The sequence below is a fragment of the Antechinus flavipes genome, chromosome 3 (genome assembly GCF_016432865.1).
Source record: "Antechinus flavipes isolate AdamAnt ecotype Samford, QLD, Australia chromosome 3, AdamAnt_v2, whole genome shotgun sequence".
NCBI classification, from domain to species: Eukaryota; Metazoa; Chordata; class Mammalia; order Dasyuromorphia; family Dasyuridae; genus Antechinus; species Antechinus flavipes.
This window is the reverse complement of record NC_067400.1, coordinates 513,931,989-513,959,623: the sequence shown is the minus strand read 5'-3', so window position 1 is coordinate 513,959,623 and position 27,635 is coordinate 513,931,989.

Sequence of the window (27,635 nt, the reverse complement as noted above, 5' to 3'; positions counted from 1 at the left end):
TTTTTGGTAGCCGCAAAATTCAAGTTGACATTGTGATATACCAGTCAAAAAAACTAATGGGATTTTAGGATACATTAAAGAACACATAATGTCCAGGATAAGGGAGATGATAGGCTCTCTACATTCAGCTTTGATCATATCACATTGAGCATTGTTTCAATTCTGCCTACTCTTTTAATGAGAACATTGATAAATTGTTAGAAGACTTAGAGGAGAGAGACTATAAAGGCTCTCTAGATCAAAGCTTCTTAAAGTATGGGTCACAATCCTATATGGGATCATGCAATTGAATATGGGGTTGCAACATTATGATTAAGAGTAAATGTTTGATTTGCATACCTATTTTACATACCCAGGATCGTGTAAAAATTGCTCAGGCAAAAGGCAGTCATGAGTGGAAAAAGTTTAAGAGGTCCTGTTCCAGATCATGCCATAAAAATATCTGAAATCAGAGAAATTGAGGATGTTTATCTTGAAGAGAAAAAGACTTGGGGGAGTGCAGAAGTGATAGACATCTTTCGGTATTTGAAGGGTAGTCACATGGAAGAGAAAACAGACCCTTTCTCTATATCCCAAAATTTCATTTTAACATCACCTCTCATTCTCTCTTCCTTCACTTTAGTTTCTGATGAATAGATGATACTTCTTGATAAGGGTACTCTCTCTACTGCTATCCTCAAACCCATCCCCTCTTATCTCTTCTTTTAGTTGCTCATGAAATCAGACTCTGATGCTCTAATATTCAGTCTCTTACTATGTACTTATTTCTGCCCTGCTATAAACACACCTAAGTCTCCTTCATTAAAAAATCAATTTGACACTATTATTTACTCCAATTGGGCAGTCAGGTGGTGTGGTGGAAAAAACAGTGGATCTGGAGTTAGGAAGAGTCACTTTTGTAGTTTAACCGGTCTCAGATACTTCCTACTTATGTGATCCTGTCCAGATCACTTAATTCTGTTTACCTCAGTTACTTTATACATAAAATTAGATGGGGAAGGAAATGACAAACCTCCTCAGTACTTTTTCCAAGAAAACCACAAATAGGATCACAAAGAGTCTGACACAAATGAAAAATTACTGAATAACAACAATTAAGGAATAGGATAAATTCCAGCAAAAGATACTAAAGAGTGGCCAAATATATTGGCATAAAACCAAAAGAAAGTAGAATCACAAAAATCAGGGAAGAAAGATTATGTAGGAGAGAGTAGTCAATATCATCAAATGTTGCAAAGAGGTCAAGAAGGATGTGGATTAAGAAAAGGCCATTGGAGTTGGCAATTAAGAGATCATTGGTATTATTGGAGAGAGCAGTTTCAGTTGAGTGATAAGGTCAGAAGCCAAATTGTAAGCAGTTGAGAAGTTCGTGAGAGTAGGGGAAGTGGAAGAAATGTGAATAGACAGCTTTTTATAAGAGTTTGGCAGTGCGCAGGAGGAAAGATGCAGAACAATAATCTGAGAGGGGGTATGTGTTCAGTCATTTCAGTCATGTCCAACTCTTCATGACCCCATTTGGGGCTTCCTTGGCAAAGATACTGAAGTAGTTTGCTGTTTCTTCCTCCAAATCATTTTACAAGGTGAGGAAACCAAAGCCAACAGAATTAAAAGACTTGCCTGGGGTTATATAGCTACTAAAGTGTCTAAAGCTGGATTTGAACTCAGGAAGATGAGTATTCCTGTCTCTCTTGGGCTCTGGGCCTGCATTATTAACTTTTTTAAATAATTTTTTATTGATAGAACGCATGCCAGGGTAATTTTTTACAGCATTATCCCTTGCATTCATTTCTGTTCCGATTTTTCCCCTCACTCCCTCCACCCCTTCCCCTAGATGGCAAGAGTCCTTTACATGTTGAATGGGTTGCAGTATGTCCTAGATACAATATATGTGTGCAGAACTGAACAGTTTTCTTGTTGCACAGGGAGAATTGAATTCAGAAGGTATAAATAACCCGGAGGAAAAACATAAATGCAAACAGTTTATATTCATTTCCAGTGTTCTTTCTCTGGGTGTAGCTGCTTCTGTCCATCTTTGATCAATTAAGGCTCTCTTTATCAAAGAGGTCCACTTCCATCAGAATACATCCTCAAACAGTATCATTGTTGAGGTATATAATGATCTCCTGGTTCTGCTCATTTCACTCAGCATCAGTTCATGTAAGTCTCGCCAGTCCTCTCTGTATTCATCCTGCTGGTCGTTCCTTACAGAACAATAATATTCCATAACGTTCATATACCACAATTTACTCAACCATTCTCCAATTGATGGACATCCTTTCATTTTCCAGCTTCTATCCACTACAAACAGGGCTGCCACAAACATTTTGGCACATACAGGTCCCTTTCCTTTCTTTAGTATCTCTTTGGGGTATAAGCCCAGTAGAAACACTGCTGGATCAAAGGGTATGCACAGCTTGATAACTTTTTGAGCATAGTTCCAAATTGCTCTCCAGAATGGCTGGATGTGTTCACAGTTCCACCAACAATGAATCAGTGTCCCTGTTTTCCCATATCCCCTCTAACATTCCCCATTATCTTTCCCTGTCATTCTAGCCAATCTGACAGGTGTGTAGTGGTATCTCAGAGTTGCCTTAATTTGCATTTCTCTGATTGATAATGATTTGGAGCATATTTTCATATGTCTATAAATAGTTTCAATTTCTTCATCTGAGAATTGTCTGTTCATATCCTTTGACCATTTATCAATTGGAGAATGGTTTGATTTCTTATAGATTAGGGTCAGTTCTCTATATATTTTGGAAATGAGACCTTTATCAGAACCTTTGATTGTAAAAATGTTTTCCCAGTTTATTGTTTCCCTTCTAATCTTGTTTGCATTTGTTTTGTTTGTACAAAAACTTTTCAGTTTGATATAATCAAAATTTTCTATGTTGTGGTCAATAGTGATCTCTAGTTCTTCTTTGGTCATAAATTCCTCCCTCTTCCACAGGTCTGACAGGTAAACTATCCTATGCTCTTCCAATTTATTTATCATCTCATTCTTTATGCCTAGATCATAAACCCATTTTGACCTTATCTTGGTGTACGGTGTTAAGTGTGGGTCAATGCCTAGTTTCTGCCATACTGATTTCCAATTTTCCCAGAAATTTTTGTCAAATAATGCATTCTTATCCCAGAAACTGGTGTCTTTGGGTTTGTCAAACACTATATTATTAAAGTTATTGGCTGTTTTGTCCTTTGAACCTAACTTATTCCATTGATCAACTAGTCTATTTCTTAGCCAATACCAGATGGTTTTAGTAACTGCTGCTTTACAATATAATTTTAGATCTGGTACAGCTAGGCCACCTTCATTTGATTTTTTTTCATTAATTCCCTTGAAATTCTTGACCTTTTGTTTTTCCATATGAATTTTGTTGTTATTTTTTCTAATTCATCAAAGTAGTTTTTTGGGAGTCTGATTGGTATAGCGCTAAATAAGTAGATTAATTTTGGTAGTTTTGTCATCTTTATTATATTTGCTCGCCCAATCCAAGAACATTTAATATTTTTCCAGTTGGTTAGATCAGACTTAATTTGTATGGAAAGTGTTTTGTAGTTTTGCTCATAAAGTTTCTGATTTTCCCTTGGCAGATAGATTCCTAAATATTTTATACAATCAGTAGTTACTTTAAATGGAATTTCTTTTTGTATCTCTAACTGTTGGGTTTTGTTAGTGATATATAAGAATGCTGATGACTTCTGTGGGTTTATTTTATATCCTGCAACTTTGCTGAAGGTGTAGATTGTTTCTAATAACTTTTTGGTAGAATCTCTGGGGTTTTCTAAGTATACCATCATATCATCAGCAAAGAGTGATAATTTGGTTTCCTCATTGCCTATTCTTATTCCTTTAATCTCTTTCTCAACTCTTATTGCCAAAGCTAGCATTTCTAATACAATATTAAATAGTAACGGTGATAGTGGGCAACCTTGTTTTACTCCTGATCTTATTGGGAATGGTTGCAATTTGTCCCCGTTACATATATGCTTACTGCTGGTTTTAAATAGATGCTACTGATTATTTTAAGGAAAAGTCCATTTATTCCTATACTCTCAAGAGTTTTTAATAGGAATGGATGTTGGATTTTATCAAACCTGCATTATTAACTTTTATACATTTCCAATTTGATGACCCTTAGGATTTTCAAAGTCAATTTGTACAAAACAGAATTTATCTTTTCCCCAAACCTACTCCTAATCTGAATTTCTCTTTTTTATGTTTTACTTGATGATAATTCTGAATCCCCAGATGAGGATAAGGGATAGTCCTTATTTAGTCCCTGGGGAAGAAGGTAACAGCCCCTTCACTCAGGCCTGAAATTGGGCAAAGGCCATAATTATCATTCTTCTGATGTAGTTCTCAAGGAGGGATGAGACAGGTAATACTGAGTGGGTATAGCACAGGGAGCGCCTCAGTATCAACTTAGATCCTTGAATAGGTTACATGTAAGAGGCTTATGACCTCTTAACCATTTTGTCACAGATAGCCCTGATGCATGATAGAGAATAACTGACTGTGTGGAAGTGTCATCATCTGTTTTGTGGCCATTCAATGACTTACGTGTACTTCTTTTTATCCCAAATTGAACCTGAACTGATTGTGCCAGTGCCTGCCCCTAGCAAGAGGTCATCTAATTTTACATATGAGGAAACTGAGCCCAAGAGATATGAAGTGATTTGTCCAAGATCATACAAGAAATAAAGTTATAGAATTAGAATTAAATTAAAGTCTTCTGACTATGAATCCAACTCAGATAGGGAGAACAGATCATAATATCCCTGGACTAGTCCCAGAGAGACCATCTAGTACATTTTCCTTCCTTCAGATAGGATAATGTCTATATTACTATTTCAATTCAATTCAACTCAAAAAATAGAATTTATAAGGCACTCTGTAGCATGCTGGGAATATACAGATGAATGAAAAAAAACTCCACAATTGTGGCATTGTGGAAGGAGCATTTTATTTGTAATCAAAGACCCTTGGCTGGAATCTTGGCTCCATCACTTACTGCCTATGTAATTTTGGGCTGGTCATTTAATTCCTCTGGTGCTCAGTTTCCTCATCTACAAAATGAGGGTTTGGGCTTGGCCATCTTGAAGGTTCTTTCCAGCTCTAACATGATACGATTCTGTGATTTACAGTGTATAATTGAAGTTAAATTCAATGTCTATAGTTTATTGATCTCTCTCTCTTCCCTCTTTAAAAAATAAGGACAATTTGTCTTTATCCATTCCTAGGACATCATTTTTATTCTCCACTACCTTTCAAAATTCATAGATACTGTTTCAGCAACCATAGCCACTTGCTCTTTCAATGTCCCGGGGGTCTGCTGACTTTAATTAAAAAATGCAGGTGCCCAGGGACAGGTAGCATAGGAGCCAGTCTCCTGAATCCAGGGGCAGGACCCTTGGCCTCTAGGTGGTTCTGAGAGGAGCAGACTGGGCTTGGAGTCAGGAAAACCTGAATTCATATCTGACTTTAGACATTTCCTAGCTGTATGAAGTTTTCTTGCTGGTCAAGTCACTTAATTTCTGTCAACCTCAGTTTCCCTAACTGCAGAATGAGGATAATGATAGCACCTCTCTTCAGTGTTGTTTCAAGGATAAAATGAGAAAAACATTTATAAAGGGCTTAGTACAGTACCTGGCACACAATGGGCACTCACTTAATGTTTGTTCCCTTCTCCCTTCTCTTTTTCCATTTCTACAACAATTATCTGTTAGACTAGGTAAGATTCTCCTCAAGTTAATTTCTAAGACTTTCTGAAAGAAACAGGATTTCTGGAATGTATTTAACTCCAAGAATGAGTTAAAGAAGATGAAGTGAGAGGTTAAAAAGTGGCTTGAACAATAGGAGAAAAAGAAGGGCACATGAGTCAGGTCAGGAGAAGCTCTACAAATGGGGTGGCAGAAAGGCACACACACACACACACACACACACACACACACACACACACACACACACACTCTGTCTGTCTCTGTCTCTGTCTGTCTGTCTCTCTTTCTTTCTCTCTTCCCAGAGGAACAATGGGGCAGAAAGAGTAGGGGGCATATAGTTGGGAAGACCTGAGTTCAGATGTGACCTCTAGCACTTTCCAACAGTGTAACTTTTAGTAAGTCACTGGACCTCTACTGCCTCAGTTTCTTCATCTATAAAATGAGGATAATAATAACACCTACTATTAAGTTGCTATAAGCATGAAATGAAATAATATTTGTAAAGCACTTAACACAATGCCTAGTACATAGCAGATGCTTAATAAATCCTTCCTCCCTTGTTCCTTTTCTTCCTCCCTCACTCCCTCCCTCCTTCCTTGTTTTCTTCCTTCCTTTCCTTTTCTTCCTTCCTTCTTCCTTGTTTTCTTGCTTCCTTTCCTTTCCTTCCTCCCTTCTTCTTTCCTTCTTCCCTTCCTTCTTCTCTTGCTTCCTTCCTCCCTCCCTTCCTTTCCCCCTTCCTTCCTTCCTTTCTCTCTCCCTCCCTCTTTCCCTTTCTTTCTTCCTATCTTCCTTCCTGTTGCTCAGACAAAACACTGATCCATAAAATTCCAAAACTTAGACATTTCAAGTTCTATGAAACAGAAAACTTTCAAAATGTAAGTGTTGGAATCAAGAGTTGAGCTCAAGTGTTCTGTCTCTAAAATCTATTCTCCACAACTGTGTGGAATATGTGTTCCACAACATTTATCACATTCATCAGTAAATTGAGATCTGAAAACCTTTTCCTTAAGGCTTGAAAAGAATTAGGAAGCATGAACTCAACCTCTGCTATATTCCAGGAGACACATCCAAGTTCTTTTTTCTTAAACAGTCCACAGAAAATAACTCTCCTTAATAACATGGACCTATATGTCTCACACAAAACTCTTTTGAGGGCACAAGTTTTTCCTAAAATCTAGCCTCCATTCTGTCTGTTCCCTAAGGAAATAGCTACTTTTTTCTCCTTATCACACATATAATATTCTTTTCTAGGATCCAGGGAAACACCTACTTGTAGGTATTGAAATTTCCTGCCTTATAGGCCTACAGCTTTCCCTTTGCCAGTATACCCTTAGTTCATATTTCATTCTTGACCTAACATGGACAGATGTGTCCTTTCAGACAGGATTTACCTTGTGTCAGGGTTTCCATAGCAACTCCAGTAGCCATCTTCAATACACCCTGCCCTCACTCTTGGTCAGCTGTTTAAATGACTTTTTTTCCCCCCAAATTTGGGTAGTTGTTTTATTGGTAGTAGTTGGACTGGTTTCTCCCTCAGGAACAAAAGATGGCAATCTTGGTAACCAAAATGACAAAAGCGTAATGAATAAACCTGGCTGCCATAGTTTCCTGTAACAGGAAAATATTGATATTTATTTCTCAGATCCTCCATAATTTTAAACTATAGATTAGAATTTTCTACCTTTTAAAAAAAAATCACCTGGGCCCTAAATTGTCAAACCCCCTTTGCTGAGCCTTGTCTCAGGATCCTATTTGTGTAGAACTTATAATTTTTAGTATTTAGTCCTACAAAATCATGAAACTGACTTTTAAACACACATAATAGAATGTGTATGTCCATAGCAGTAGTTTTCTCTCCCAGTTATCTCCTCATGAGGTTGAATGTAGGTTCCAGAAATGCTGTCATGGCTTTAGACTTTGGGATATAAATTGAAATTTTGGTGCCTGAGGCAAGCTTCAAAAAATACATCCAGATATAGCCACAGGAAATACGTCTGTCCTTAAATTAACCTTTTAAGATTAATTCATTTGTAGGGGAGAAAGAAACCATAAAACATTGCCTCATATAAGACAGACCTGAGAACATTTGAACCCACTACTGCAGAGGTTGGGTTACAGTAAAGTCCCATGATATAAGGAAGCTTGATAGTTTTCCATGATATAAGGAAGCTTGATAGTTTTCCATTTTATCTAATTATTATAGTTAATTATATGTTAAGTTCAATCATTTCTCTTATACTAGGATATAGATGCTATTATCATCCTTAAAATTTTAGTTCCTTGGGACAAAGCTTTGGTCATCCTATCATAATTTTGTCTGTTTAAATATTTTTTGGGAATTGTTTTCAGAGTGAATTCATAAATCATACAAGAAAACTGCCTTATTTATCAGACTTGTCACTAGATGATTTTGGGGTATTAAAAAAAAAGCAAGATCTGGAGCAGCTAAGTGGTATAGTGGATAAAGCACCAGCCTTGAAGTCATGAGGATCTGAGTTCAAATGTGGTCTCATTACACTTAACATTTCCTAACTCTGTGACCCTGGGCAAGTTACTTAACCCCAATTGCCTCAGAAAAAAAAAAAAAAAAGCAAAGCAAGATGTTCTTGGCTGGGCATAAGAACATTTAGAACATGCCTTTAATGATTGCTTCTGAAGGAGACTAAGGCTGTTGGATTGCTTGAGCTCAGGAGTTTTGAGCTACAGAAGAGATAGTCAATCAGACATCTACATTAAGTCCAACACCAATTGTGTGAGCTCTCTAGAGTCAGAAGAGCAGGGGAAGGGCTCGGAACTAGACTGTCTAAGGAGGGGTAAACCAGTGGAGGTTGTAAATGGGAGCTGATCAAAACTTTCATGCCAATTGACAGTAAATTAAGACCAGTGAATGGTCACTTCGCTTCCAGCTTGGGCAAGATAGAGAGACCCAGGTTCCCCTCTCTGTCTCCAAAATCATCTTCCCCTCTTTCTTTTCCTTCCCCTTTACCTGCAAAGAACAAATATCTGCCACAACTGTAGATATACAAAAGAATCTGGTTTATGTCTTAAAAGCAATTCCAAGGGAAGCCTTCCTAACAGGTTTTGTTTGGTGATAAAAAATAAGTTGGAATAGGTGACTTTCAAGGTGACTGCTTTGAAAAGGACAGTATTCACTAGATGTGCCAGTCATTTAGAGGCAGTGAAAGGAACACTGGATCTAGAATAAGAAAAACTGGGCTTGAGTCCCATCTCTTCCACTTTCTAACTGTATGACCTTAATCAACAAATGTTTATTAATTTATTTATTAAATACTTACTATGTGCCAGGCATAGTACTAAGTGCTGGGGACACAAAGAAAGGCCAAAACAGTCCCTGAAAACAATTGCTTTTATCCAAAACCTATACAGGATGAATTGGAGGTCATTTTAGAGGGATAGCACTTTCATGGAGGGGATTGGGGAAAAGACATGTGGGATGTGGGCTGAATCTTGATGGAAGCCATGGTAGCCAGGGGCCAGAGATGAAGACAGGGAACATTTGAGGTGAGGGAGATATTCAGTGAAAATGCACAGTTAGGAGATAGAATATCTTGTGAGAGGAGCAACATGGAGACTAATACCATTAGATTGCAGATTAAGTGGAGAGGGGGAGGGAAGTAAGGTGTAAGAAGATTGGAAAAGTAGGAAGGGCCCAGGTAATCCAAGTTGTAAAAGACTATTTTCTTAAAAAACAAAAAACAAACAAAAAAAGCAACAGAGGATTTTCTATTTGATCATGTAGGTAATGGAGAACTGTTGGATTTTTGTTGAGAAAAGAAGTGACATGGTCAGATCAACAACTTAGGAAGATCATTTTGGCAGCCAAATGGAGCATGGTTTGGAGAGGGGAGAGTCTTGAGGCAGGGATACACCCTGAAGTCTATTATAATGGTGCAGTCCTAAGGTAATAAGAGCCTTGACAATGGCAGAGGCTGTATCAGAGGAGAGAAGGAGATGTATTCGAGAGATGCTGTGAAAAGTAGAATCAACAGGACTGGGTAAAAGATTCCTTATATGGGAAGCATTTGAATGAGGACATCCTTAAAATTTGGCAAATCCAATTATCTCTTAGAGCTTCAATGGCCTTCCTTATAAAATAGGATTGCCATCAGCTCCACCTACCTCATAATGTTGTGTGGATTAAATGATTTCACAGAATCATAGAGACATAAAGATATACAAGGAAGTCCTTCAGGCTATCATCAAGGGATATCCTCATACTGAGAAGGAAGAATGAACTAGAAGAAAAGGCATATTCAGGAACTGGCATTGTTGGATCTAGGGAAGAGAAAGGCTGTTTTAGTCTTTTGTTTTTCAGCTTCCCTTAGGGCAATTTCTTCTTATTGCTCAGTTATTTTCAGTCACAACTGATTCTTCATCATCCCATTTGAAGTATTCTTGGCAAATATGCTGGAGTGGTTTGCCATTTCTTTTTCCAGCACATTTTACAGATGAGGAAATTGAGGCAAACAGGGATTAAGCATCATGCTAATAAGTGTCTGGAGCCAGATTTGAGGTCCTCCTACTCCAGGACTGATACTCTATATATTGTACCATCTAGCTGGGGGAGGTAGCAGAAGAGTTAAGGCTTTGTTGGTGTTAAGATTTGGGGATGGGCATTTGGAATAATTTCCCAAATAGTGAAAGTGTTGGATGATGGAGGAAGCTGGAATTGTCCTTTGTGGTCTATGCCTGGAGAGCTTTTGATCCTAATCTGGCTGGGCTGATTGAAGTCTAGTTGAAGATACTTTGAGCAGTTTGGGAGATGAACCAGTTTCTCTTCTGTATATTCTGAACCCTGTTTAAGAATATAGGCAGAAATCGATTCCTGACAACATTGAGACATTGAGGCTTGTTACTCATTGTTGGAATCTCATCTCATTCAGAAAGTCTGTTTTCAGTGTGTGCCCCTCCCCGCCCCATCCCCATTCACACACAGCTATTAGGTGGCCCAGAGAATAGTGTATTGCATCTGGAGTCAAGAAAACCTGAATTCAAATTATACACACTAGCTTTATAACCTTGGACAAATCACTTAACTACTGTCTGCCTCAGTTTCCTCATTTGTAAACTAGAGATAATTGTACTTACTTCCCCAAATTATTGTGAGGACAAAATGAAATATTTGTAAAGTGCTTTGTGTACTTTGAAGTGCTATGTAACAAGAGTAATAATAATAACAATAATAAATTAGATTGCAAGCTCCTTGAGGGCACAGACTGTCTTTGGCCTCTTTTTGTATTCCCAGCTCTCAGCACAGTGCCTGGCATATGGTAGGTACTTACTAAAATGTTTATTGAATTGTTATAATACTATTATTATATAGGTGTATTCTTGTAGATAGTATATTGTGGAAGACAGCACAATTTAGGGACAGAGAATTAGCTTCAAATCTCACCTCTGACACATATTGATTATGTGACCCTGGACAAACAGGTTTTCAATGTCCTTTGAAAACCTTTAGTAATATTAAATTACAGAACAGCTGCTGATCAGTATTGGTAGAAGGAGTTTCTACAGTGGGAGTTCGGTATATCAATAATGTCCCATGTCTAGATATAAAAAGCATAAAATGTAGAGATGGTGGACTGGATTTTGGGTAGAGACAATCTTGATTCATATCCTGGCTCAGGCAGCTATTAGCTGTGGGAAACTTAGCAAGTCACCTTGCTTCCCTAGAACCTCAGTTGCTTCATCTGGAAAATGGAGATAAAATAATCCTTTTATTCACTCCTTGACTCACAGGGTTATTGAGAAGAGAATGCTTTCTTTATATTAAATCTTGAAGTACTTCAAGAATGTACATCAGATATAGTAATGGGTATTTATTGATGTGTTACTTATTTTAATTGTACGTTTGTGTGTGTTCTACTACCAGGAGCTAGCTCTCTGTCTTTGTGTATGTCTCTCTGTTTCTGTCTCTCTCTCTCTAGGTTGGTCTGTCTTTCTATGTCTGTCTGTCTCTGTCCCTGTTTCTGTCTGTCTCACTGTCTCTCTAAATCTCTATCTCTTTGTCTCTGTATCTCTCTGTTTCTTTTTCTGTTTTTGTGTCTCTGACTGTCTCTGTCCATCTGTCTGTCTGTCTCTGTCTCTGCCTCTGTCTGTTTCTTCTGGCTGTCTTTTTCACTTGCTCTATAGCCTTCTTGACTGTGGTTGGTATTCAGTCCTTTTTTTTTTTTGTTTCCACTTTCTTACCGTACCCCCTCAACTCCATTCTTTCCTCCTTTCCCACATCCTCAGCCATGGCTTACTCTCTCGGCTCTATCTGGTGCTTCCCATTCTTAGAGGAGAGTAAGTTTAAGGCAAAAGTAAGGTAGAAGAGAAGCAACGGTGCCAGATAAATTCCCCTGTTGTTCCCCTCACTCCTTATTGCTCATTTGCAACCTTTTCGAAATACAGTATTTTCAGCCACCAGGAGGGGAAGAGTCTTTTCTCTCTCTTCACCCTCCCTTCTCTTTTCCCCCCATTGTAATTAGTTGTCAAAAATTTTTAGATGGAAGGGGGAATGCTCAGGTCCTGATGAGATGATACAGCAAAGATTTCATTTCATCTTGAATTTGACATTAAACTTTAATAGTCTCAAGGACAAGAAGCCAAGAGATATCAGATGTAATGAGATAAAGCAAAGTTTCTCTGACAGCAAATTTGATCACAAATGGGCTCCGAGATTGCTTCTTTGATATAAATGAAACATAATTCATCTTCCAGGGCCTTGAATGGGCTTTCAGGCTGGGGATGATGCTGGCATCTCCCTTGGCTGGCTCTGACAAGTGGCTTTGTGGGAAGGTAGTAGAGACCTCCCTGGGACCCTTGCTCTACCCCAATTGCTTGGAGACTGCAGAGAATGAAAGGATTGAGCCAGCTTTCAGAAAGTGTCCTGGGACCCAGTGGGCAGGGACTAAGGAATGTGCCTCTACTGTGAGCTAGGATACTGCCAAGACAATTCTCTTCATGATCCTCTTCCTACAGAATGATGGGATGGAGAACCATGATAGGTTAAAGATATTTGAAAAAAAAAGAGAACAGGGTGGGATTATCTCAGAGGGGGAAGTAGTATGGGGATGAGACAGCTCTGTCCAATAGGTACTGTTATCTCATTTTGCTGATGAGAAAACAGGCAAAATGTTTAGCCTCTTGTTCAGAGTCATACAAATACCAAGTGTCTGAAGTAGAGTATGAACCAATTTCTTCCTAACTCCAACTCTCTCCATTTTGCTACATTGGCTCTCTAAGAAGTAACAAGGCAGGAGAACAGTAGGAGTGAGTGATGGTTATGGTTTACTTGGAAATCAGTCCTATAGGGCAGAAGTAGGGTATATGGGTGCAAAATGCTAATGACAGGAGTCAAATGGATCCAGCAAATAGTATGGTTTTAAAGGGACCTGAATTCAGCAGCAGTTGTACTTTGCTTAAGAACTGCTAGGATCTGTTAACTTTTCAAGCCTGCCTTGCCCATACCCACCTTCCTAGAAATCAGTGATTCCCCAGTTTGGGTAGGATTTTTTCCCTCAATTAAATAACTGAGGAAATGTGAAAATAAAAAATACATCTTTCTTGATGTAAAAATAACTTGACCCATTTTTTTTTACAATGACAAGGATTTGAGTCTGACTCCAAGAACATGGAACAACAACAAAAATATGGCTACCTCATTTTTTCTTCAACTCTCTGAGGATTCATGGTTGGACCACAATATAGGAACACAACTTCCCTGACCTCCTGGGATTCTTTTCCATGTCTGGTTGCAGAGAGGAGGGATATTAAGGAGACTTGGGGCCAGCTCCTACTATTAGTCTCTCTTGCTTATTGCCAGATGATGTGATTAAAATTCCTTCTTGCAGCCACACATTAAAGTGACTAATCACTCACTCCAAGAGATGGACAGGCTGAGGGGAGATTCTTGGCCCTTCTAGCATTTGTCTCCTATCTTGCTGCTCCATTCAGTCCCACCCTGGAGTTAGGGATGAGCCTTCCCCAGAACTTTAAAGACACAAGTTGCTCACAGACTGTAGCCTCCAAGGTAAGAAGGGAGGAAGAAGACCTTAGAGATGCTATAGAAAATCACTTTCACTCACATAAATGTACTATATCCATTTGGCTATTTCTAAGCCTCCTTGTTATTGTCATATGAATTAAATCGACTCGGAGGCTTGATCCTTCTTTCCTCCATGTCTTTTTGAATTGTCTCATTATCATAAACCTATTAATAGCTAGCATCTGTATGGCACATTAAAGTTTACAATGCACTTTACAAATATTATCTAATTTTATCATCATAACCATTTCATAGAGGATGAAATGGAGGCAGATGGAGATTAAATAACTTGCCTGGGAACACACAGCAAATAAGTCTAAGGTAAAATTTGAACTCAGACTCCAGATCTAACATACAATCCCAGACTCCTGGTTATCATACTTTTTTGTTTTGAAGGGTTCAGCATAAATGGGGTGAATTGGAGTAGTGATGATAAGATATCTAGAACCCATGGTTACTCAGAGGAGCAAGCTCCCAAAGTCTCCATTTCCAGATCCCACTCTTGTTTCATCTTCTGATCTTCTATAACAATAAAGATATCCCATGGTCTCACCATCTTACCACACCAATAAAACCAAGTTCCTGGAGCATTTTTGCTTTGACATTTCTGAATCAGATCCCCAGGCATAATTACTGAGCCAAACTGGGGTTCCCTGTGCTTCAATATGGAGAAAACTCAGAAAGTGAGGATGGAAATGGAGAGTGGAGAGGAGATATTTTCACATCTGCTGATGGAAAAATATGCCCCCTCTGTACTTGTTCAGATGGATGAGGGAGGAAGAGACAACAGAAAAAGAGAGAGACATGTATGTATATACATTATATATTTATCTATGTTTATACATATATGAATATTCAAAATATATATAAATTAATGCAAGGTGATTTTCTCATGTCATTGACTAAAAAGATGTGAAAAGAACTTTGGAGTTCCTAGGAAAATGTAATTTCCCCACAAAGATAGCCTTTAAGATACCCAATGGAGCAAAGTTCCACTGTTAAAAAACTTTTTATATTTTTGTTTGTTACCACCACAGTTATTTATTTTTCGGGGCTGCTCCTGCTGCTAATATCACTATCATCCTACCTCCCCATCCGTACCATCACCATGCTCACTATCAACACTCTCAAAACCATTACCACTCCCATGACTACCATTACCTCCACCACCCCATCAGCACCAACACTACTTTTTACCACTTCTACCATCATCCCATAACTATCACCATCACATTCCCCATCAACACCCTCTACCATCTTCATCACCCCTACCATTGCCATCACCACCCATGATTACAAACATCCTCCTCCACTACTTCCAATACCAGTGTATTTGCAGAGTACCTCACCATTCCAAAGCTCTTTATAAACTTTATTTCATTTAATTCTCATAATCAGCCCACTAAGATAAGAAACCTTAAAAACACAAGTTGCTCTTAGTATGTAACCTTCAAGGTGGGAAGAGAAGAAGAAGATTTTATAGATGCTATGGAAAAGCAGTTAAGTATTATTATTCCCATTTTGACGATGAGAAAATTGAGTCTTCAGAGAGTTCAAGTGGCTTCTCCAAGGTTCCTTGATTCAATTTCCTCATCTGTAAAATGATCTGGAGAAGGAAATTGCAAACCACTCTAGTATTTTTCTAAGAAAATCCCATGGCTGAGCTGGGGCTCAAATCTCAGTCTTGTGGTTTACAATATTGTTCTCGGTCACATTATGCTTTGTCATAGCAGGCTCACCTCACTTATCTGCTAAGCACATAAATATGTTCAAATAGTGCTGGAATTTTGGATCATTAGTTGATGTCCCATAAGCCTTACCTGGAGACTTTAATCCTCAATTAGAGGGTTTTGCCCTTAAATTGCTCCGCTGTGGGAACTTGGCCAGCCAGTAAGTGGAGCCTCTCCAATTCTAGACTGTGCTTGTAGCCTCTCAAATCCCATTCTGATTCTGTAATGCATAGGTCAGGCCTTGGAGTAAACCTAGAATAGGGAAGCTTCTGCAGCTTTGTTTGGGAATTTGATAATTCTTTTTCTTTCCTTCCCTTCTCTTACCTCTATCACCAAAGAGTGACAAAGGAAGGTTTTGCTGTTGTTAAGTTGTTTCAGTTGTTGATCCCATTTGGGGTTTTCTTAGAAAAACACTGGGATTGTTTGCCATTTCCTTCTCCAGCTCATTTTACAGTTGAGGAAACTGAGGCAAACAGGATTAAGTGTCTTGCTCTGAGTCACACAGTTAGTAAATGTCTGAGGTCAAATTTTAACTCATGGAAATGAGTCTTCCAGACTCCATGCCCTGCCGCCTGTTTTGTTGTTCCCTGAAATTACAGATGGGGAGACTAGTCTTCCAGTGGAGAAAGAGCAAGGGTTTGTGGGAGAAAGGTTTACAGTCGTTGGCTGTGGGACTCAGTGACTGCCTCAGTTAATGTGATATTGGCAGGTACCTTTATGATGGCTAGAACTCTGGTCCAGAGTCAGTCAAGAAAATCTGAGTTCAAATTTGATACTCACTATGTGTGTGACCTTGAGCAAGTCAAACAACCATTGCCTGACTCAGTTTCCTTATATAAAAAAACTGAACTAATAATAGCATTTATCTCCCATGATTGTTGTGAGGATCAAGTGAGATAATATTTGTAAAATATCTTAAAATATTCTATAAATGTTATTTTTATTGTTATGCTAGCAGAAAGAGCCCTGGATTTGGAATGAGAGAACAAAGTGCAAATCCTGCCTCTCTGACTTGCTGCTATTGGTGTAAGTGGCATAAAATTATAAAGAGAGGCAGACAACCCTTCCAGCCCTCCCTGCACTAGTGATAAATACCATCCGTCTCTCAGAGAGCAAAGTAGGGAGTCACATTGTATAGACCCAGATATATTTTCTTAATTAGTGAGATGGGATTGATTTATTTGTTAATGAACACACAGAGGTATATGTAATAATGTGGCTTATTTTATTTATATTTGAGGTTGGCTGCTCTTTAGAGAAGTATCTTGGTATATAGGAAAGGAACCAAATACTCACTAAAGGCAGAAGCTATTTAGAGACTTCTCTGAGTTAGACAATGGTGAAGGAAAGTAACAGGCTACAATGGATCAAATGCTGATTTGAATCCTGCCTCAGGTGCTTACGAGCTGTGTGACATGAACATGCACACACATACCTGGATGTATACACATATACATAATATGTGTGTGTGTGTGTGTGTGTGTGTGTGTGTATATACCTTGACTTGTGATACACATATGGTATATGGTATGGTTATATTTAAAGGCACATGTATTAAGTACACACATACAAATAGTCTCTGTATTGTCAAACCTTCATTCTTAGAAATTACAGAATTCAGTGCTTGAGTTAAAATTCTCCTGGTATTCAAAGCTCTCAGTAATTTGGTCCCACCTTACCATTTCAACTTTATTTTATTATCATTCCCCAGCAATATATACTCTATGTTTAAGTTGACTTAGATTAGGGCTTCTTAAACTTTGACCATTCATGACCCATTTTTACCCAAGAAATGTTTATACTACCCTGGGTATATAGGTATATAAAATGAGTGTACAAATCAAAAATTTACTGATAATCATAATTTCACCCCCCCCACCATGTTCAGTTATCAGACCACATATGGGGCTGTGAAACAAGTTTAAAAAACTTTGATTTAAATTACTTTCCCTTCTCTATACATCTTGCACTTTCCTGTTCTTGCTTTCACTTAGGCTCTTCCAAAGGCTTGACTGGAGTTTCTTTTCTCCCTCTCCTTGCTTGTTGAATACAAATATCTGTCCTTTAAAACACAACTTATGTGCTGCCTCTTTCATGAACATGCTCTTTTCCTGCTCTCTTCACACAACACTGGTTTGTACCTCTCTAAGACATTCATTATATAATGACTATATTGATATCTTATCCTCTCTAAAGCAGTAAATTCTAGGAGATCAGAGTCCAAGTCTCATCTATACTTTGTAAGTCTTCCAATTTCTAATACCTGTTTGTGGAATTAAATTGCTCAAAAATTTTCAGTTTCTTCCTATTGGCTATATAATTCTTCTGAAGCTTCCTAGCCTGGCTTTCAAGGCTCTCCATTATTTGTCCCAACCTTCTTTTCCAATTTAATTTGCTACTATTCTCTTTTGTATCACCTAAGCTTCAGCAAAGTTAGAACACTCATTATTTCCCACCTTTGCTTTCTTGTTCCTGTTGCACCCTCCATTTGTGATGCTTTCTTCATTTCTACTTGTCAAAATCCTATCAAGGCTCATTTTAGATGCCATTTCCTCTGTGAAGTCTTTTCTGATCTCTGCAGTTGGATATACTCATGTAGCTGGCTTCCTTTCCTATAACAAACAGTCAACACATTCTGCCCTGTTACAGTTGCATATGTTTTACTTTCTCAGTTCGACTGTAAGATGCTCAGGGGTAGATACAAAGTCTGGTTCATCTTTAAACTCCATAGTACCCATGGTACATATGAAAGGAGTTCAATGAATGTTTGTTACATTGACTTCATTCATTTATTCAATGAGTTTTATTAAGTTCTTACTATAGCCCAGGAATATGATACGATTTTTTTTTACAAAAGGCAGACTCTTTGTCCTCAGAAGGATTATATTCTATTAAATGGAAATAGTGTGTACAAAGAAAAATAAAATACAATCCTCATACAACATAGAAAGTAATTTTCAGGGGAAAGGCAGTAGCACCTGGAGAAAGAGAGGCTCAGGCATGCTTCCTGTAGGAGGCAACATTGAAATTTATTGAAATCTATCTGGAATGTATACTTTGAAAAGCTTGCCATTTTTTGAGGTAACCACTATTACAAGCTTTCAGCACATTATAGTAAGGGGTGAGTCCTTTTGTTTTAAACAATCCTCTCAAAGTTCCCTCAAGTGTTCTGGGATTTGGCAAAGGAGTCACTACTTTCCTGTAATAAAGTTGGATCACATGCCTCTGTCTTACTTGATTCCAGCCCACCTTCCTCTTTACTCTATCCTCCCACACTGGCCAAGAGAGCTTTGGGTTTTGAATGAGGTGATCACCACCTTGTACCCAGGAGATGAATTGATTAGGTCCAGAATTAGCTCAGGACCAGTGGGGCTTTGTTCCAGCATTCTGACATCTCGGGGTGGGAGGTGAGCCTGTTTTGTCTCTGAGAGAGTAGAATCCATGCTGCCTCCCTCGTTGTCACTGCCCCTTACTTCTGGATCCTCCAGAGGCACTGATCCCCCCTTGTGACTCTCTCCTTATTTTGCAAATGGGGAAATTGAGGAGGAGAAGGCTATAATGAGAAAGAAGATGGGATATCTCTTTCAAAACCTTCATCTTGGTTCAGCCTGTCTGAGGTCTGGGAGTTTGGGATGAAAGGAAAAAAAAATCCCTATTTTTAGATTCACTTCCAATCTGGCCCCTGCCTCTCTGGAGCCATCAACAATTGCAGTGTGTGTATGTGTGCGTGGGTGTGTGTCTTTATTTTCCATTTACCTCGAAAATTGATAGATTTCCAAGTGCCCCTTAAATTTAAAACAGGGGGGAGAATGAGGGAGAAGGAAAATGAAGCTGCCCATCAAAATTAGCAGGGGAGTGGGTAAAGGTCATTTGATCACAGCTTGGCCGCTCTCTGAATTAACCTGCCTAACAGAGACTTGTTGAGTCTGAAGCTCTTTACAATGCACATTAACACAGGGAGGGAGGCAAGGAGACATCCAGAGAGAAGGTCATTGCCTGCCCTTCTCAGACCATCAAACTTTGGGTGAAACTTCTGTAGAGATATAATTTTAGGGGCTAGGAGGGAGGACAGGGTTTCTTAACATTTTCTTCTTTTTGGGGGCTGTAAGTCCTAAATTTAAAGTATGTGGGGACAGCCCAGAGGAAATCTGAGTCTGCAGAGTAAGGATTTTCCCAGGAGTCCACACAAGCCATATAACTTTTAAGAAGAAGGTGAAGACTTTCCACCACAGCAATTGTATATTCATTAATCATCAGTGGGGAAAAGAATGGGAGGCATTTAGATGATAAAGATGCTGGGAAATTAGAGGCAGCCGCTGCTCTGTTTACTGTTTTTATTTTATTTTTATTATCATTAAATTGCTTCTAGTCACCTGTAATTTTCTTGAGTTGTCACAATTACAAATCTTTGAGGATTACCCAAGACACATACACAGGCAAATAGTCATAAAGGCATGATTTAATTTTACCAAAGAGCTGAAGACCTCAGCTCACTATGCTAGAAGAGCACCAGAATTATGGTGTATCAATTCTTTCCCTTTCAAGATACAAATATGCCTTGTGATATTTGTCTAAATGTAAGTCTGTTTGTCTGGACTCATGACGTGTGCACATGTGTCTTGACCAACTTTGGATAGTGATTATACAGATTTGCTATCGTTCCTAAAAGTAGGGTAAAATGATCAAAGCTTAGTCCCCCTAGACTAAAACTTAGAAGATATTAAGCAATGAGAACCACTTATTTAAAATAGCAGATGGTACTAGGATGATACTGTATGGGAACTCTTCCTCATGTCTTGGATGTGCCTCCCCCTTTTTATCCTCTCAACAATCTTTGGTAGTGTTTCAGGGTACACTTGTCCTCTGAGCATTGATGCTACTTGTCTGATATAATAAAATTGGTAATTAATTGTTATTTAATGAGAAAAAGAGTACTATTCTGACTTGTTGGCTCTGGGAAGTAAATAAGAACAGAAGGGCATTATTGATGTTTGACTGAGAGGCAGAAAATAGAAGAATTTAAAAGATAATTTTGTAGAGACTGAGAATTAAGAGAGACCTGCAGCATTGCTATTAGAGAGTTCAGATCAGAGCTTGACCTGCATAAGGATTAGAAGGTCAAGGGCAGAAGATAATTTTTTCAGGTACCCCAAGGGAGTAAGACTTAGTCTGGACAGAAAATAACAGTTATTTAGACCTGAAATTCAAACAGATTTTTCAGTGGGGAACAGGGGTTTGACAAAAAAGAGAAAAGATGATCCAAAAAAAGGCTTTCTCTTCTAAGCTAAGCAAAGTTGGACTCTATATCTACTACTGAACCTGTAATTGCTACCGGTATAGTGTCTATACTTTTAGTAATCATAGATTTTAGAGCCAAAATGATGTTAGACACCATCTAGCACAAAGCCCTTATTTTTATGTCAATTGGTCGGTAAACATTTATTAAGTACCTATAATGTGCCAGGCACTGTATTGTGTAAACTGAGGTCCAGAGAGTTGAGTGATGTTTAATGTCAGATAGTTAGTAGAGCTGGGATTTAAACACAGGTCTCTATTCCAAGATCAGTTAGTACATGGTCATGCAGACCAGCAATATAGAAACAGGGGGCCATTAAATCATACATAAATGTCCCTCTATCCTATATATTGACAAAGGAAAACACAGATTAGCATGATGTTTGTTCTGTTGTATTTTTATTTATTTTGTTAAACATTTTCCAATTACATTTAAACATGATTCCTGCACACTTCAGAGTGTTGCAAGGTAGTATGTTTGACAGCTTTGTTCACACTGCAGCACATTTTTTATTACCTATATAATAGAACAGTTTCTGTTGTTCTCAAGAAGTTTATGTTGCCAAGAACTCACTAGGTGAGAATCCCAGAGAGACAGTGTTGTATAATGGAAAGATCACTGGATTTACAGTCAGAGCATGGGGTTTAAATTTCTGCTAGTTCCTTCCCTACATGGTAGCCCTACATGGGCTAGTTAAGCCATATAAATTCTGAAGTTCCCCATCCCAACTCCCACTCCACTCTCATTGATGAGCTGGTTTTCCAGAGCTTGGTTCCATGTTTTACTCATGGTTCTAGGGATACTCCCAAGAAAGTGATTCTCTTCCCTCCATCATCATGCTTCCCCTATTGATCATCAGATGAGAATCATTTAGGTAGCTTTTTAGAAAATAGTATTTACATATGAAGATGATTCAGGAAATATACCTGGTACCAAACATCTAACATACTCTCCCTGCCCCACCCAGTCTGTAACACTTTTCCCCAAGAGTACATAGAGTCCAAGAGGAAATGAGTTCAAGCTTAGAGAGTGCATTGGGTGATAGGAGTTAACTTATAGCTATTTCTCCCCATTCATGGGAGTGCTCTAGAAGTTCTCCTTAAGCATGGTGAATGAAATCTGGCATATCCTTGGAATACAATGCAGAAACTGCCTGTCAGTTCACTCAATGATACCAATAGAACTCCAATGGCATGATATGAAGTCCACCATCCTTAAGACTCTTTGAAGCTTGCAAGGTCCTCCTCAAATAAAACTAAGTCCTTCCCATTCAGGTGATTCATTCCAGGAATATGCTGGAAGTTGAATCCAGTTTTAATTTTTTTAATGAATTCTGGGGCAAATTTCATCAGCTTATCCAATAATTCTTATCTTATGCCATGAATTATTTCAGTTCCAAAAGACTTTTCACAATTAGTCTAAAGCCTATGATTGAATGATTGAGATATGTTTTCACCTGCTTAACAGATCGAGCTTAAAATGGGGTGGGAGTGGTTTTCACTCCATCTTACACATAAAATTAGGAGGTTGGTCTAGATGGCCTCTATATTCACTCTTAGCTCTAAGTCAATGTGAGAGAAATGGGAATCAGGACCTCAGGTCTCCTGACTAGTCCTAAGGACTAGTCAACTAAGCTTTAACTCTGGGCAAATCTTTCATTCCTGGGTTTTATTTGTTTTCCTCTGTAAAATATAAAATCAGATTGTTGTCCTGATCCCAACATTCTGACAGTCTGTAAGTCTAGGTCACGGAGAAAGTGACTTCTGATGACCAAAGGAAGCCCTAGCTCTGAGAAGGTAGTAAACTACTGTGCTGTCTTAAGAAACTAAAGTCATCCTCCCTAGATGAATAAAGTAGACTTTTGGGGCTGCCCCATAAACCTTCCTGACTAAAGAAAGAAGCAAAAGTGCTGGAAGCCTAGCATCAGGTATGACTAGAGCATGCTGGTGATATTGGGTTTGAAAGTTAATTAATGTCCTCAGGGTGAGTTAGGAGAAATAACAATTGCTTTGATTATGGAAGCAGATGACAGAGAAGACTTGCTTTAATTGAAATGGCTGGGGAAGAGATAACACAGAAATCATCTACTTCAGGCTGGTTTCATCCTCTCTTTCTTTTTAAACTTTTTAAATTGGCTGACTAGCTGGAATCCTTCTTACAACTAGCCCCTCCCCCAAATAAATAACACCTGCAAATAAGAAACATATAATAGATGGGTAGAAGTTTATTATAATTACTATTAACAATAATAATCATGCTCAAAAGAGGAGTATGGTGGATAGAGAGTCAACCTCAGAATCAGAAAGCCCCGAGTTCAAGTTTTACCTCTCATGTACTGGCTGATTGACTCCAGGTTAATCTCAGTGATCCAGGCAACTCTCTAAAGCTATAAATGGAAGTGCAGGTGTCTGTCTGCACTGGTATAGAGGGTTACTCACTGGGAGATCTGTACCCTCATCAAATCCCAGGTTTAGTTTAAAAAATATTTAAATATTTCTGCAATCTCATTGATTTGGATGTTTCCTTCAATGATACAGATAGCAATCTTTGTCTATCAAAGTGTGACTCTTGTCCCTATTCTCCTCCAAGGTCAATTTCAACACTAGATTGAAGTCTTCCAGTGTTTCTCCTGATATGAGGTTAACAGTGGCAGCTGGCCATATGATATCTCTTTCCTTTACTCTCTGATCAAATCTCCTTAATTTTTTTTATCATATATTTCTTTAATTATATTCTTTACTTTTGTTCTTTTTTCCTTATTCGCTAAATGTTGCACTCCACTCATGCCTACAAAAAATACTCCATTATTCTTTATGTGATACTCATTTTTAATTCTTGGATACTTGGATTATATATATTTTAGCCATATTACTCCAAAAAGATATTATTCATTCTAAGGTCATTAAAGTAGTCTTGACATTCCCTGAAATCAGTCCAATCTATTTTTCTCCTCATATTTAATTCTGTATCCAACTCATCATCCATTTATATTGTTTGTCATATACATATGAATATGTGTATACATTTGAACATATGATATACTGATGGAAAAGCTCTACAGGTTGCCATCTAATTTCATGGTCTAATTCAGGCAATAGACATTCTTTATCCAATTGGTTTTCCTTTATGGATGATTAAGCCCAAAATCTTTTCAGTGATCATGGATGTTTTCCAGGAGACTGCAGCATTCTGGGGCTTGATATGACCACTGCAAAGTCACCTGTGTACAGAATCATCTGGAGGATTTCACTTTAAACTTTACTTTCTACTTTACAATGGCAAACACCTTTATCATGCATTCTTCTTGTTTGATGCCTCCATTGATGTTTATGATCATGTTGTTGTTGAACAAAGATCACTTTTCTTCAAGGATTCTTGAATAATTTAGACATATAGATAGGACATGCTTTACTGGAAGAGAGACTTGTTCTGTTAAATCAAATATGTTTTTAAATAATCAACAAACAGTGAGTGCTGTAGATCTTGTATTCTTTTTGCCTTTTGATTGATGGTAAAGATGTATTCTAATATGGAATGTTGCTTGTCAGCTTACTTCCTAATAATACTGTCATTGAGGATGCCCTTTATCCACAAGGTGATGATTTTTATAAACATTTTATATAGATGAGAAAATAGGCATGTAGATGGTGAGGTATTGTTCTTCTTTTATTCACTTTTTTTGAATAATAACGCCTGAAATTTTTTCTCTCATATTCTTAATATCAGCTTCAGAAATTTCAACACACAACTGTACTGCTTTTAGCAGAGAATTTCTTTTTATTTGACCTAATTAGACTACTTTCTCCATCTTTGTTATGTTTAGTGCTACTTCTATCCCCTTTATATCTAGTATTATGATGTTATCATTGAAGGGTGGTGGCTCACCTCTCCTTAATAGGGAAAACAGTTTGCTATAAACATCTTTGCAGATCCTCTCCACTTTTCTCTCTTTTTTTTTGTTCTTCCATTTTCATCACTAAATGACTATTTAGTTGGACCTCTTGACAAGTTTTCTTTAAATTGGTTTTATGCTCCACCACTCATAATCTGTCATCATCCTTCTTTGTAAAATTTTATAAACAAGTTCATATTCTATAACAATATTGCCTTTGGCTGCCATTTCTTTCCACTTGGCAAAGAAGTCAAGTGTTTGCTGAATAGGCTTATTTTATTTTAGTTTTTTTATCTCTTTGTTATGGCAATTTACATCAATTAAACTTCCATATGAAATTATTATAATCAGTGTTAATGCCCCTTTTAGGTCCATTACCCATTTTTCACCATAATAACTTGTTTCATGTCAGGATTGCATTATTTCAATTGCATCCCATATCTTTTTCCTTCTTCTAGTTTCATACTAATTTTGTCCTTGGTTTTAACAAGTCAGTTATCTAACTGTACAAAACAACTGATTCAGGAATGGTTGTCACATCAACAACAAATTGTTTTCTGTCAGTTAAAATTAATTTCATTTTAAAAATGATTTGGTATTTCCATGACCAATACCTACTAATTGCTTTTCTGTGTATTATACACAGTTGGGCTCTCTTCCATGTTTTATAATCTATCTCTCACCTATTCCCATTTATGTATTGAAATTATCAAGTATCATAGATTATATTGAATTAAGTTGGAGAGAGAGAAATGGAGATCCTATCGATTTCTTCATAAAATTTCCACTAACTCTTCATCTTCTGCAACAGATATTGGTGTGTATACTACAATTATTTTCATAGTGGGAGTGGTGTATGTTTTTTGCAAATACAGCAACATGAAATGACAAGTGTCCTGTAAGATGATGTTTCTTGTTGCCTTTGGGTGTCTGGTAAAATCAGCTCTCCTAATTACTTTATTTGATTTTCTAAGAGTGCTTATGATCTCTCCTTCCACTTAATTGCAACTCTTTTCTGGTTTCATTTATTGTGAGAACTTTTGTCACTGAATACTCTAGCCCCGGTCTCCCTCCTCCCCGCCCTTGAATGTCTGTTGATCAGTTACAATAATTTCACTTTAGAGTTCTGAGGTCATCTGAAGTTATCTTAGGAAGACAACTGTTTTATCCCCTTTATTTTTGCTACTCTATATTCATTTAATAGCAATTTTCTGTCAATTTGTGGAGAAAATATGGAGAGCCTGGAGATTTCTGATCTACCTTATCATCTTCCCAGAATATTCCTCCAGAGTTTCAATTGCCAAATTAAAATATATGGATGCTCTAAAATTCACATGGTCTGCATTCAGCATTTTCTATTATTCTGCTACTATTGCTACAGAAACAGAAGAAGACTGCTCAGAACTGAGGGCTGGTTTGTAGTTTTCTCTGTTTGATGGATTGCCATGGCCAAAAGAGATCCTCAACAGGTGGACAGCTCATAGGTGATAAATCGCTTTTGCTTTTAGTTAGGTAGATCCTCAGCAAACAGACTTGATCTGTTGCTGGGACCTTCCTCAAAGTCTTTCAAGCATTCTAGAAACTACCAGAGTTTATATTCCACTTGTATTTGTTTTGAGAATTCGGAATCCCCTCTTTACCATGATGAGACATCATACAAGGATTTTGTAAAGATAGCATTATGATGACGATGATAGATGATCTGTACCTGACTCATAAGGTGTTCATTATTGGATTCTCAAAATAGCCTCATTACAATAACATTGATTTTAACATCAATATAAATTTAATTAGCAATTAATACATTGGTGTTACTATTATGAAGATGAGAAAACTAAGGATCACAGAGATCAAATGACTAGACCACAGTCAGGCAACTAATAAGTTAAAAGGTAGAGTTTGAACTCTTGTTTTAACTCCAAGGGAGTGTTTTTTCCACTACATTATAGCAGGAACTATTTTATATAATAGGTCATTTAAGTAACATTGGATTCTGAGTCACTAGGCAATAATCTCCTTATTTTACAGAAAACAAAATTGAGACACAGAGAGGTCTTAGGAACATATATTTAGACTGAGAAGACACTTTAGAGGTAAGTCAGTCCAACTCTCATATTTTACAGATAAGGAAACTGACATCCAGAGAAATGGTGTGATTTGAGGAAGCTAGTGGGTGCAATGGTAGAGTGTGGGATTTGGAGTTAGGACGAACCTCAAGTCATTGAGCCTTTCTTAACTTATTTCTTCACTGCCCAAATGAGAAGAATAATCACACCTTTACTAGGTTGTTATGGGAATCAACTGAGATAATATTTGTAAAGTGATTTATAGATCTAAAAGTGCAATGTTAAGGCAAGCCATTGTTGTTCAGGATTATAATACATTAAGTGATGGAGTGGAAAGCTGAGCCTAAGGTCTTTGACTTCAGATCTCAAGGTCTTTCTACTAAACCCACTTATTAGTTATAGAATACTTTAACGTTTACAAAGCATTTCACAGTAGATGAGGTAGGTAATGGAAACATAATTGTCTCCATTTTTATAGATGAAGAAATTGAAGTTTAGAAAGAAAAATAACTTGATCATGGTCCCACAACCAGTAAGTGGCAATACAGGTCATTTGGTTCCAAGTCTCCTATATCACATGCTGGTTTTATGAATGGCAGCTTGGCCATAGGCCAGAAATGTTCCCAAAAGTAGCATCAACCGAGAAACAATAGTTTCATATTGAGCTGGAACCAGAGAAAGAAGAAAAGGATCCAAGGAAAGGTGAAGTATGAAAAAAGAAGAAAGGATGAGAACAAAGAAGAAAAGGTGAAGACAGATCAGTCAGCTTAGTGGAGGGAGATGGAGAAGGGAAGAGGATTAAGTTTGTTAATCTAGAAAGGAGCTAACAGACAAGAGAACAGCTTGGTGAAGTTGATTTAGGCTGGCAGCCCAG